Source organism: Ambystoma mexicanum, chromosome 7p (assembly GCF_040938575.1).
Source record: "Ambystoma mexicanum isolate Mex_15411 chromosome 7p, UKY_AmexF1_1, whole genome shotgun sequence".
Classification (NCBI taxonomy): Eukaryota; Metazoa; Chordata; class Amphibia; order Caudata; family Ambystomatidae; genus Ambystoma; species Ambystoma mexicanum.
Genome location: NC_090939.1, coordinates 814,922,765 through 814,934,792, shown reverse-complemented (window position 1 = coordinate 814,934,792; position 12,028 = coordinate 814,922,765).

The following is a 12,028-nucleotide window of genomic DNA, read 5'->3' as shown; positions in this document are numbered from 1 at the left end:
TGAAAAATATATTTCTCTATTAGGTGTCAGCCTAACACACTGCTGAAACTCGGAAAATCTAACAACACACTAGACCCCACAGAATTTCTTCCAGTCACTATTGGATACTATAAGGACACAGGTCAGTTCTTTGTTTTTAAATGCCAAGCAGACATAGATTAAATTACACAGAAATCCTAAACTCAATTATAAGTCTTATATGACTTTACTCTGTTTATTTACAGGAAAGTCAAAGTTGAAAATTGTACCTGAAGAAGGTCTAGTCCCGAAACGCATCATACACATGTTCTGTGACACATTGAATTATATGTTTTTGGACAGTGTTAATGAAATGAACTCTTGAGTTCACACAAAATGATGACTGATTGTTGAAATTGTTCACTTTCTATGCACTGAATGTATTCATTTTTCCTTTAAAGATTTTCTGTTCTAATTGAAAAGTGAAACATCTTGAGGTTTCATATGTTTGAATAATACCAGTATGTTATCTTGAAGTAAAGTAACAAATTATTGGTTTTACCAAGAAATGTCTTTATTGCAATTACTGACTACGGTCAGACAAAAGTGTGCCCTGTGTTTGTCCACCTTGTTCTAGGTAGACCACCCTCCTTTTTATTTGCTATGGTCTTGTAAACCGAGACCCACATAGGAGCACCTGAATTACATTACTTAAAGAAATACGTTTTTCTGAAAAACTAAAAAAACAGTAACTTTAGAAAATAAGTGAGTGTACCTCTATACTGTTTGTTTATCTTTGTGTTTAGGCTATCCCAATCTTAGAGGTTGCACCAACTAATTGACATTCACAGGAATGTCATTTTCAAAAATTGAATCGTTGACTAGTAATAGCGCTGAAACATTAGGTTTCACTGATGAAGAAGCATTGAGAATTTAAAATGTAATCAAATCAACTGACCGCGACCTTGGCACTAACAATAAACCGGAAGAACTAGTGACACAATTAGAATCATTAATCAGAAGGGAAATAAGTCAGAAACTGCATGCTACTACTCCATCCCAATACTATAGAGCTCAGAGGAATCCAAGAGGGCTTCACATTGATTTAGAACCTACACTGTGCAAAGATAACCATGAATTTGTTAAAAAATGGAGAAAGATTCTTAATAAATGTTCACTAGACTTGATCATCCAAGATAGAAGAACTCTCAAAATCCCTTGAATCTATCAACGACGAATTGGAAATCATTAAAACACAGTTGACATCTTTCATCACGAAGGAGGAATTAACCTTGTTACTTGAAGAGACAAATTCAAAATTGGACACCTACAAAAGGGAACTAGAATCCAAGAACATCCGTACATTTAGGCGAGATACCCTCGATTATAAATTGGACATTGTATACAGTTGGAAAGAATATTACCACCAAAGAGATCAATCTAAAAAAGGAGGTCCCTCACATCCAAGAAACAAAAGGCCTCAAAATTCAGAAAATACATCATCAGATACTTCAAGTGGAGAAGCCGACACTCGAACACCGGGACAAACTACAAATCTTGTAATAGATTCCCAAGTGGCAAGCACATCAAGTACAATTCCACCTACTCCGGCGTCTTTTTTATAACAGGCACGACTAGAAGAAGCAAAAAGAAAAAACGTACACAGGAAAGAGACACTTTGTCCAAAGAAAACTTAGTGATTAACATTTCAAATCACACTTTGACTAAATTTGAAAAACTGACTCTACAAAAAGGTTTGTCATTTGCACCTCAATATAACAGCACTCTTTTCAAAGAGAAAATTTGTTTTTTCAAATTAACACAGAAAATGAAATTAAAAGTATTCTTTGCATCTGATCAAATAGAAGAAACACAGACAATTGAACCAGAACATATTGAAATGAGACCAACAAGTACCTTTGTACCTCAAATACAAAACACCATTTTAGATACATTTCAAAAACAAGTACTGAATGATTTATCTAAAATTAATTTTTGGAAAAAATCTCAAATTAATTTCTCACACAGAGAACAACAAGTGTCGGACCGTCTTTGGAGCAATCCAGAACTAACGATAAAGCTGGCCGACAAAGGCAGAGCACTTGTCCTTATGGACACAACGAAATATAAAATGGAGATTGAGAACCAACTACATGACTCAGACACATACTCAGAGGTCTTCACAGACCCAACGGAAGCAGAGCGTGGCATTATTGCATCAGTTCTAGAAGAAACGGAAACAGAAGGTTTCATCAATCATCGGACAAAACAATTTCTTACAAACTTACACCCACTGATGCCGGTAATCCATACACTACCAAAAATACACATGAACCCACTAGATCCACCGGCGAGATTGATTATAGCAGCAACCAACAGCTTGCTAGAACCTCTAGCACAATACATTGACAGAGTGGTAAAACCGTTAACACAGACATTTACAACATACATCAAAGATCCAAATGAATTTCTAATGAAACTACAGAATATTCAATTGAACCAAGAAACCAATGTCCTATTCACTATGTACGTAGCAAGCCTCTACACTAACATCACACACCAAGGAGGTCTTGAAGCCATGGAATGGCTGCTACTTAACACATCAGAAACATGTCCAGCAGACCGCCTTTTCATTCTGAAATTATTAAAGATTGTGTTAAACAACAATTTCTTTATGTTTGACAAAAGATACTTTGTTCAGATTTCCGGCACCTCAATGGGGGCATCAATGGCCCCGACCTATGCTAACAGATATATGGCATACTTGGAGGAACAAAACGTGATCAACAACAGCAGATGGAATAAACATCTAAAACTATTTGTGAGGTACATCGATGATTTATTTGGGATCTGGGAGGGTACTCTGGAAGAACTTAATGAATTTTTTACATTCATGGACACAATGGCCCCGAGGATTAAATTCACCTCAAAAGTGAGCAAGACATCAATTGACTTCCTAGATGTAAGAGTCTAGATAAAAAATGGGAACTTACTTACGACAATTTTCACTAAAGAAACTGATAGAAACAGCCTGTTGCACGCAAGAAGTTTCCACCCAAAAAACACGTTTTCAAGTATCCCACTCTGCCAATATCTAAGATACCGCAGAATCATCTCAGAAGACACGGACTACATGGATAAGACTCAAGATTTAGCCAAGAAATTTGAACAAAGAGGATATGACCAATCGACAGTGGATAAATGCGCAACCAAAGCCACACAGATCGAATGACAGGAAGCTCTTAAACCTAAAGAAAGGAAGAAATCAGAAAACCTGGTGTATGTGACAACTTACTCTAATCAGAGCAATAAAATTAAGAAGATTGTCAAAAAACACTGGAAGATCCTGACATTGGACCCAACTCTGGCAAAACTTTTTCCAATTCCACCACTTTTTGCATATAGTAAGAGCAGGTCGATAAGAGATAATTTGATCAAAGCGGATTTTTCAGCAAAAATAATCACAAATCAGAACTTTAAGGTTACTCTCCCATGCAATAATTGCAACAATTGCAACAACCTGATAAAAGGAGAATATATCAATCACCCCCACAGGGGATATAAGATCAAATTACGCCACACATCAACTTGTGACACCAAGAATATTATTTATGGTATTAAATGTCCCTGTGGGTTGTTCTACGTAGGGATGACTACTAGAAAAGCGAAAATATGCTGGTCTGAACACAAGTCAAATAGTAGGCTAAGAAACGAGCGTTCAACAGTAGCACAGCATTTCCTAAGAGAATCCCACACAATTGGCCAAATTAAATTTATTATTTTGGAACTGTCAAGAAGAGGAGGAAATTTGGCAAAAACACTGTTACAACGTGAATTATACCGGATTGACAAATTGGAAGCTATGCACCCGAAAAGAATGAACATTGATTGGGATATGAGCTGTCATCTGTGAATGAACACAAAATGTACTCTGCTAACAATGGCGACTTTGCGACATACATTTTCTACTGATTGACCCTATGGAACTTAAAACCTTTAAACAAACTATCAAATTCGAAATCAACATACAAAAGTATTTTGCAAGAGGAATAAATATAACAAGATGTTAGCACCTTAACTTGCGGGCAACTATGCCACCCAAATTATAACATGTCTAAACTGTGGATGGATTCTACCAACAAATAAATAATGAAAAACAAATGATTTGAAATATCTTTTTCCTTATCCTTTTTATTAACATAATTAATGAACAATGTAAGATCATAACGATTCATTGAGTCCCATTATCATTAGCGACACTCCAAGATGGTGCCCTGCATAGACACGAAATATAGCTGAGATGAAATTACCCATCAACCCTTATCATCTCCCGGACAATGGCGTTACTTAGTTCCACACGAATAGCAAACACTTGCGTTCTCATTTCACGATATGAGGAAACTATTCCCACGGATCTTGGAAACTACGAATCATCGCATTACCACTTATAATCTTCAGTAGTTACTGGAACATCAACACGCAAACCGCGAGCGGGGCAGAACGAAGACTTCAAGTTGCAGCCACACACTGTGCACTTAGAGCTACAAGTAAGTCAGCAGAACAAACATTGTGCGCCGCAGCATGGCAAGTTAATTTTTAAAAAATAGAAGCAATGATTGAAGCTTCTAATACTGACACTATAATTGACAACAATTTACAGAGTCGAAATCAACTGGTGACAACGATTAGAAACTGTTGAAAAGCACCACTGGGAAAACAGAGCCCCAGCTAACAAACTATGTGACAAGAGGAAGCCACGATATCAAATCCACTTCCACCGTGAAGACGGTGAGTTAGCAGAATGATACATTTTAAGAATGCAGATGAAGTGACCGTGTAGTGGGACCCAGCGCTTCTTTTGAGCGCCTGTGTCCCACACACGGTCTTGTAGAAACAGATTCATGACAAGTTTTGAAAAATATATTTCTCTATTATGTGTCAGCCTAACACACTGCTGAAACTCGGAAAATCTAACAACACACTAGACCCCACAGAATTTCTTCCAGCCACTATTGGATACTATAAGGACACAGGTAATTTCTTTGTTTTTAAATGCCAAGCAGACATAGATTAAATTACACAGAAATCCTAAACTCAATTATAAGTCTTATATGACTTTACTCTGTTTATTTACAGGAAAGTCAAAGTTGAAAATTGTACCTGAAGAAGGGCTAGTCCCGAAACGCATCGTGCACATGTTCTGTGACAAATTGAATCATATGTTTTTGGACAATGTTACTGAAATTAACTTTTGAGTTCTCACAAAATGATGACTGATTGTTGAAATTGTTCACTTTCTATGCACTGAATGTATTCATTTTTCCTTTAAAGATTTTCTGTTCTAATTGTAAAGTGAAACGTTGAAGTTTCATATGTTTGAATAATACCAGTATGTTATCTTGAAGTAAAGTAACAAATTATTGGTTTTACCAAGAAATGTCTTTATTGCAATTACTGACTACGGTCATACAAAAGTGTGCCCTGTGTTTGTCCACCTTGCTCTAGGTAGACCGCCCTCATTTTTATTTGAAAACCGGGGCAAACCCATTTCCAGATGGCTGACCCATTGGAGTAGTGCAAAATGCTGCTTACCTGCACCTCGGGGTGGGGTGTAGTCCATCCTGGCCAAACATTAATCAACCGGTACCACGCAGCTCCATTCGGTCCTCGCAACTCTATTTTCTCCTCTCTCTCTCACCTTGGCTGTTGTCTCTTTTTCTCCCAACTTAAATTTCAATTCCTCTGTCTGGTTTTCAAATCTCTTCATGACCTATCTATCTCTCCTCTTTCCTCTCATTTTACACTTCCTCCCGTTCTCTCCACTCTGCTCACTTCTTCTTACTCACTGTCCCCCCGTCCCCATGTGCCTCTTCACGCTTATGTTCCTTTCAGCTCTTGGCCCTCATACATTGGAACTCTTTACCTCTCTATCCGCTCCATCCCCACCTACACTTCCTTCCACACTTCCTTGAAATCTCTTCTTCTCCACTCCCCCCTTGACCTCCTTCCTTCCCTATCATCACCCCTCTCCTACTTCCCCATTCTCCCTCCTTCTCCCTTCCAACCCTCCCCTTCCCACTTTCCTACTCCCATCCCCTAGAAAATTGAATCTGATAATTGAAAATTGATACTTCATCTTTTCCCTTGACTACCTCCTCTCTCCCTTCCTCCTCACTTTTTCCCTCACCTTCTGCCATCTAGGTAAATTGTTCTACATATTGCTTCATTGGTTTGTTTCATGATTGTCAATATGCTTCTTTCATTATTCTTGTATCTTGTTGTTATATTGTAAAGCTCTTTGGATTAAAGCGCTATATAAACCTAATAAACATAATAAATATACTTGCCAACCCTACTGATTCAGGCAGTAGGCTACTGCTTTTTAAGCAGTCCTACTGCCTACTGATATTCCTGTGAAAACCTACTGATTTTTCATTTATCATAGCTCCAGTAGGCTTGACTGCCTGAGGCACACAGCAGCATCCTGAAGATGGGCGTATTAATGGCCCATTGTTTTGATTGATGGCATTACGCTGCCTGGCCGAGTGAAAAAGACACTCAACTCTGCCCTGCGCACCCTGAGGTCCAGGCAGTGTCAGAGCGTCAGTGTGCCGCCTGCCATCCTGTGCCTCTCTGTGTGCTGCCTGCCTCATTGTGCTGTGAGCTCCGAGCCAGTGGTTTGTGTCTCACGAAACTCTTCTGAATATGGTCTGCCACTGTGTGCTCAGCTCTGTTGTAAATACATACAGCTGCTAACTGGAAACCGTTGTCTCCAACAGTGCCGGATTACCCATTAGGCCAAGTAGGCACTGGCCTATGGGCCCCACTCATTTTAGGAGCCTGTGCCTAATGGATTTTGCATTTAATTTGGATTTAAATAGTATTTTGTATTTAATTTGCAGCCCCTGCACCACGTTAGCATTTAAAAAAAAGAATCATATTTGTCTCTGTCGCCCTGTGTCTGCGTGTGGACCCCTCCCTGCCGAGTCTGACTTGCAGCATATTCAATTGTTTTCAGTTTCTACTTTCACGCCTGTGTGTGCCAGCCAGGGCCCACACTCAGACTAAGTGAGTTTACGACACACCATGGCTGGAGCTCACAGGCAGGCAGGTAGGCCCAGGAGCACCACCACCAGCAAGGGAACTAGTAGTAAGTCGTCATCAGAGGACAAGCAAAAGTGAGGCGAGAAAGGGAGAATGGACTGGGTGAAAAGGCTGCAGAGGAGACAATGCAGTCAGCTAAGAGGAGAGGGTTAGAGAATGGAATGAGTGGAGGGAACAGGTTGGGTGCGATAAAGAGGAACTGTGAGAAGTAAGAAGGCAAGAACATGTAAGCGGGAAGAAGTGAAGATGAAAGAGAGACAGAAGACGAAGATATAAAACATCAAAGTGAAGGGCAGAATCGGAGAGAAACTGCCTCTATCCCTCAGCGCTCTGTGTACCGCTCATCACAGGGCTCCCGAGTCCTGACCCGTACCCCCCGCACTGCATCTCTCTCCCTCGCCACAAGGGACCCTCTCGGCCTGCTCCGCCAAAGCCCTTCTTCTTCTTCATGAATTATTAAATTGGTGTCCCACTGTCCGGCGGCCAGGGCACCTGCCAATCCTTAGCGCCCCTAGACGTGATCCGCTGAGCAAGCCAGGCAAATTCAAACCCAGCGATCTCGCAGACTCCCCTCTTCATCCAATATTAAGGCAGAGTTTATCAGAAAAGCAGCATTTTGCATGCACACAACACAGGAATTAAATATCCGCCATCAACAACAGATCTACATGAAATACGTTTCTCAATTATTTTTGCGAGGGGGGATGCAAAATTTGGACTGCTTAGGGGCCTCCACAGAGTTTAATCCAGCACTGGTCTCCAATGATCTCTGCAGGCATGGTAAATTACTTAAGTTTGTTTAATCACAACAATAAATGCTATAGGCAGTTCGTGTCAGTACACTTCACAAGTCAAGTGTGTAAAAGAAGTCCCACAACTAAACTTTGCACAGTCCTAGCAGCTTACATCTAAGGCCATACATGTTCACCCACGGGTGAACAATTGCCGTCAGGCACTGGAGCACAAGGGTTCATTAAATTTGGCACAATTTTGAACATCCCCCATCCCCGCCCCACCTACAGGAAGTGGAACTCGGAGGCAAAATATTTCTAGTATCTGGGATGAATAATGCTGGCATGACAGAGTTCCCTTTCACTGAAATGGGGATGGTGAGGGTCTAGGGTGCCTTATGTCTCACTGGCTCATGCAAGGACTACGAAGAGTGTGAGAATGGGCCCGGGTATAGTACTTCTCTGGCCCATGGGCACACTGGATGGCATCAGGGCCTTTCCACCTTTACTATTGAAAGGGGCCATGAATTAGCCTCAGGGGGTGGGGCCAGTCAGCAATAACACAGCACTATATTTCTCTTTATAATTCTGGGGCTTTAAATGTGCACTTTGCACGCACGCCTTACTAGCTACATTTTGCGGGAGACATTGCGGCCGTCACTTCCCTTGGAGCATAGAGAAGTGTTATCACTGTGTTGCCTTTTCACACCCATTCCGCCACAAAAGGCACTTGCTGACATGAAAGGATTTATAGCTTTTCAGTGGCTATTTCATGTTCCAGCTCCCTCCTGCCTGGGCAGCTGGTGATAATCAGAGGGTATTAACTATCAGATGTATTTCTTTGCCATTTCATTGGGTAAAATTGATGTGACATTTCCTGCGATGTCATCATTATGGTTGTTACTATTTTTGAAACTTTAAGATTCCTACAGATATTTGGTCACAGAATGTTGGCATCTATGCAGCTCATGACTTCAGAGAAGAGCTGCATAGTAACAGCAAAAAACCTGCCACCCCCTTGTTTCGTTAGCATCAATAAAGGTAACTGTGGTGAGTCCTGAAGCCAGCTAGGCCATCCTTATCAGTATCCAGACGCAAGGTAGATTTCCTGTCCTTCGGTGTCAACATAGACAACCCCTTCAATGCCAACAATGAAAGAGACGCTGCACAGATCTATCCCGTAGTAGTCTGGGTCCCTTTGACTAGAAAGGAGCCTGGTATGACTCAGACACAATGTTTTTGGTTCCAAGCGCTCATGTGCAGCAGAGAGTACACACACTGCCACCAGTGTTGCCTCCTCAAAGTCGTGCAGTGCTGCTGTCCCTGTGTAGAGGACAGAAAATTGTCACCTGGTGGCGACGACGAGAGAACTTTATCTTGCTGACAGTTTTTTGGGGGTTGTTAGATACCAAGTCTGGGCCTCATTACTCCAATTTCTCTGGTTGAGAGTGTAGTCGGAAGGCAAGAATTATACCACGTGGAGGGGGAAGGGAGCGAATATTGTAAGTGTATAAATGTTCCTGTCATTGTAGGCGGGCCGTAAAAGTAAGTACTGGGACGAGAAGCAGGGAAATGGAGGTAATATTATATCACATAGATAATCAGGGCTCTTGACTTTATCATACATGTGTCCATAATGTTTGGACTTAATATATTTCTTTTTATATGTATCCGTCCAAACTATATAATTTAATTGTAAACTATACAGAAGAATGAATATTGCCTGGAACTTCTTAAAGATACAAACACTCTTCAAATAAATACATTTAGTTAGTAGTTTGAGATTCAAAATGTTTCCTTTCCGTAACAAATGTGGGAGAAAAATCTAAAAAGTCACGTACAGCAGAAGGCAAGGAAAGGTTTTCCAGGGAATTGCAGAGATTGCTCTTTCCTGGTCTCGAGCTCAGATGATAAATGTTATTTCATCTGGTTTTGTGTCTGAAAGGGAACTTGTGTCACTTGTGACATTAACAAGTTGCATACTGGGACCTGTAGATTGGCTAGTGTATATGAGTGGTGGGGCCATTTGTTAGCTTTGGCTTGTGTATAACAGGGAAAAATGCATTTTGGGAATGCTAATGCTTTCGCATAGTGAAGTCAAAGGGCATGGTTTGAAACAGCAGCACAATGTATGAATAAAGGGCGGAACAAAATGCCCACTCATTTCCTTAATAGTGCCTCAGGGAGTAAAAGAGGTGAAAGGGATCCATGTGTCTTTAAAAATGAAACTTCAGGGGGCGTGGTCGAATGCAGAGGAAGATGGCCGTGTAGCCGAACTGCTCCGTCCCACTGTTATTTACTTAAGGCATTAAGTTTGTTTATTTTCGCATTTATTCTTACCTTTTTCCTGCTGGGAAACGTCAGGCTCGTTCCGTGAGCTTTCACTAAAGCTCCAGCGCTGTTCCGCCCTTCAGGTTTTTTTTCCATGGTCCGATGTCATCGCACCGACAGCTGCGCCCTGGTGTGACCGTCCTTCATGAGGAGACGTTCAGCGTCACACCCACTGTGATGTGCAGCCCTTGGCCTTATCGGCTCCTCCTTCACAGCAACGCCACCAATGGTGCTGTAAGCTTACTGCACAGACAATTATCTAAGTGAGAGTTTTATACAACGCTCTATTTACTATTTTATATATGTAAAGGCAGTGCTGTTTACGGGACACATTCAGTGCAGACTCCATTGGTGTGCCCACTCTCCTCACAATACTTCAAAGCAGGTAAGCGGTATTGCCCATAGTATTGTCTTTCTCTTTTACGTTCTATAACCTCTCACTACATTAACCGTTGGATGAGACTATTTAAGATAATTTACGTTCTTTTGGACTACTTACAAAGATCTCTGCTTGGCAACGTAATAGTTTGCAATTACGCCAGTATTTCAATATATGTAACTGGATGCGCTGTGGAATTTAATGACCCAAAAAGTTGCTTTTTCTTCTAATATTACTGGCAACTACAGAATTTGCTTGGATTGTGGTGCTCTCTTGCTGATGTCTACACAGACCTGCGCTACAGTTAATTCAGTTATTTGAGCGCTGGGGCTCAGTGCCTTAATACAACATTTCAATTGGTGGTGATGCATTACTCATCCCTTCTTTAGTGTGCTCCTTATTATTATCTGTCTATTCCATTTGATCTCCATTAATAGGAGATAGGCAGCCAGCATAATATAGACATAATAATTGCAAACTATAAGATATAATACCTCAACAGCTGACCACCAAGTGACTTCTCTAAATTGAATACGTCATTCCATATCATCCTAAAGGCTGTCTCTAACTCTGGGTGGTGGTGCTACCACCATTCAGCTGAACTTCAGCCTTTGGTTCTCCTCTTCATGTGCCTTGTTTGGCCTTCAAGCTTTAGCACCTTTATATTAGTGTCTCGCCTTTGAATATCATCCAGCCACTAACAGCTGCTACTATCGCTGCCAGCAAAAACACTCAAAAAAATGTACCCACGACAAAAGAATCTAATATCTCTTCAACAAACCTTAAAAGACCTAAAAGTGATTCGCCACCCCCGCTAAATATCTCTGATCCAGCTATTGAAGTCATTCTATCAAAATTAGAGCACTTAAAACTTTAATTGAGATCACAAATCTAAAACTACAGCAATTAGATGACAGATGGATGGACTTCAAAAATAGAATGGAGGAGGTGGAAAGAAGAGTTGTTCTAGTGGAGGATGTCTCCCCCAGAGTAACGCAGCTTGAGAAGTCTGTCAAAGATCTTCAGAAACACAACAAAGACTTAGAAAACCGTAGCAGATGAAACAATCTTCGAATTTCCGGTCTGCCGCAGGGTTCTGAAGAACTTAACCCCATCACATTTTTGCAAACATTTCTACCAGCCTTACTTCATCTACTCCTGGAGACTGCATTCAATATATAGCATGCTCATCATATTGGTCAACCAACTGTCTCCACTACCTCTCATCCCTCCCCCAGAACACTTATATTAAAAGTTTTTGAATACTCTCAGCTTCAGTTCATCCTATTTACTGTCAAGGAACGCAAATCCCTCATCTGGCATGGTAATATTTATTCATCTCACAAGATGTTGCCAGAAGTATGGCCCAACGCAGAAAGGTATTCCTATCCTTTCGTCCAGCCCTGAAGCAGCTTGATAATCGGTATGGGCTATACCATCCATGTTCCTTTAAAGTTACACACAAAGGTTGTACCGCCGTGTTTGATGATCGCGCTGACCTAAGTGCTTTCATACGCTCCATTAA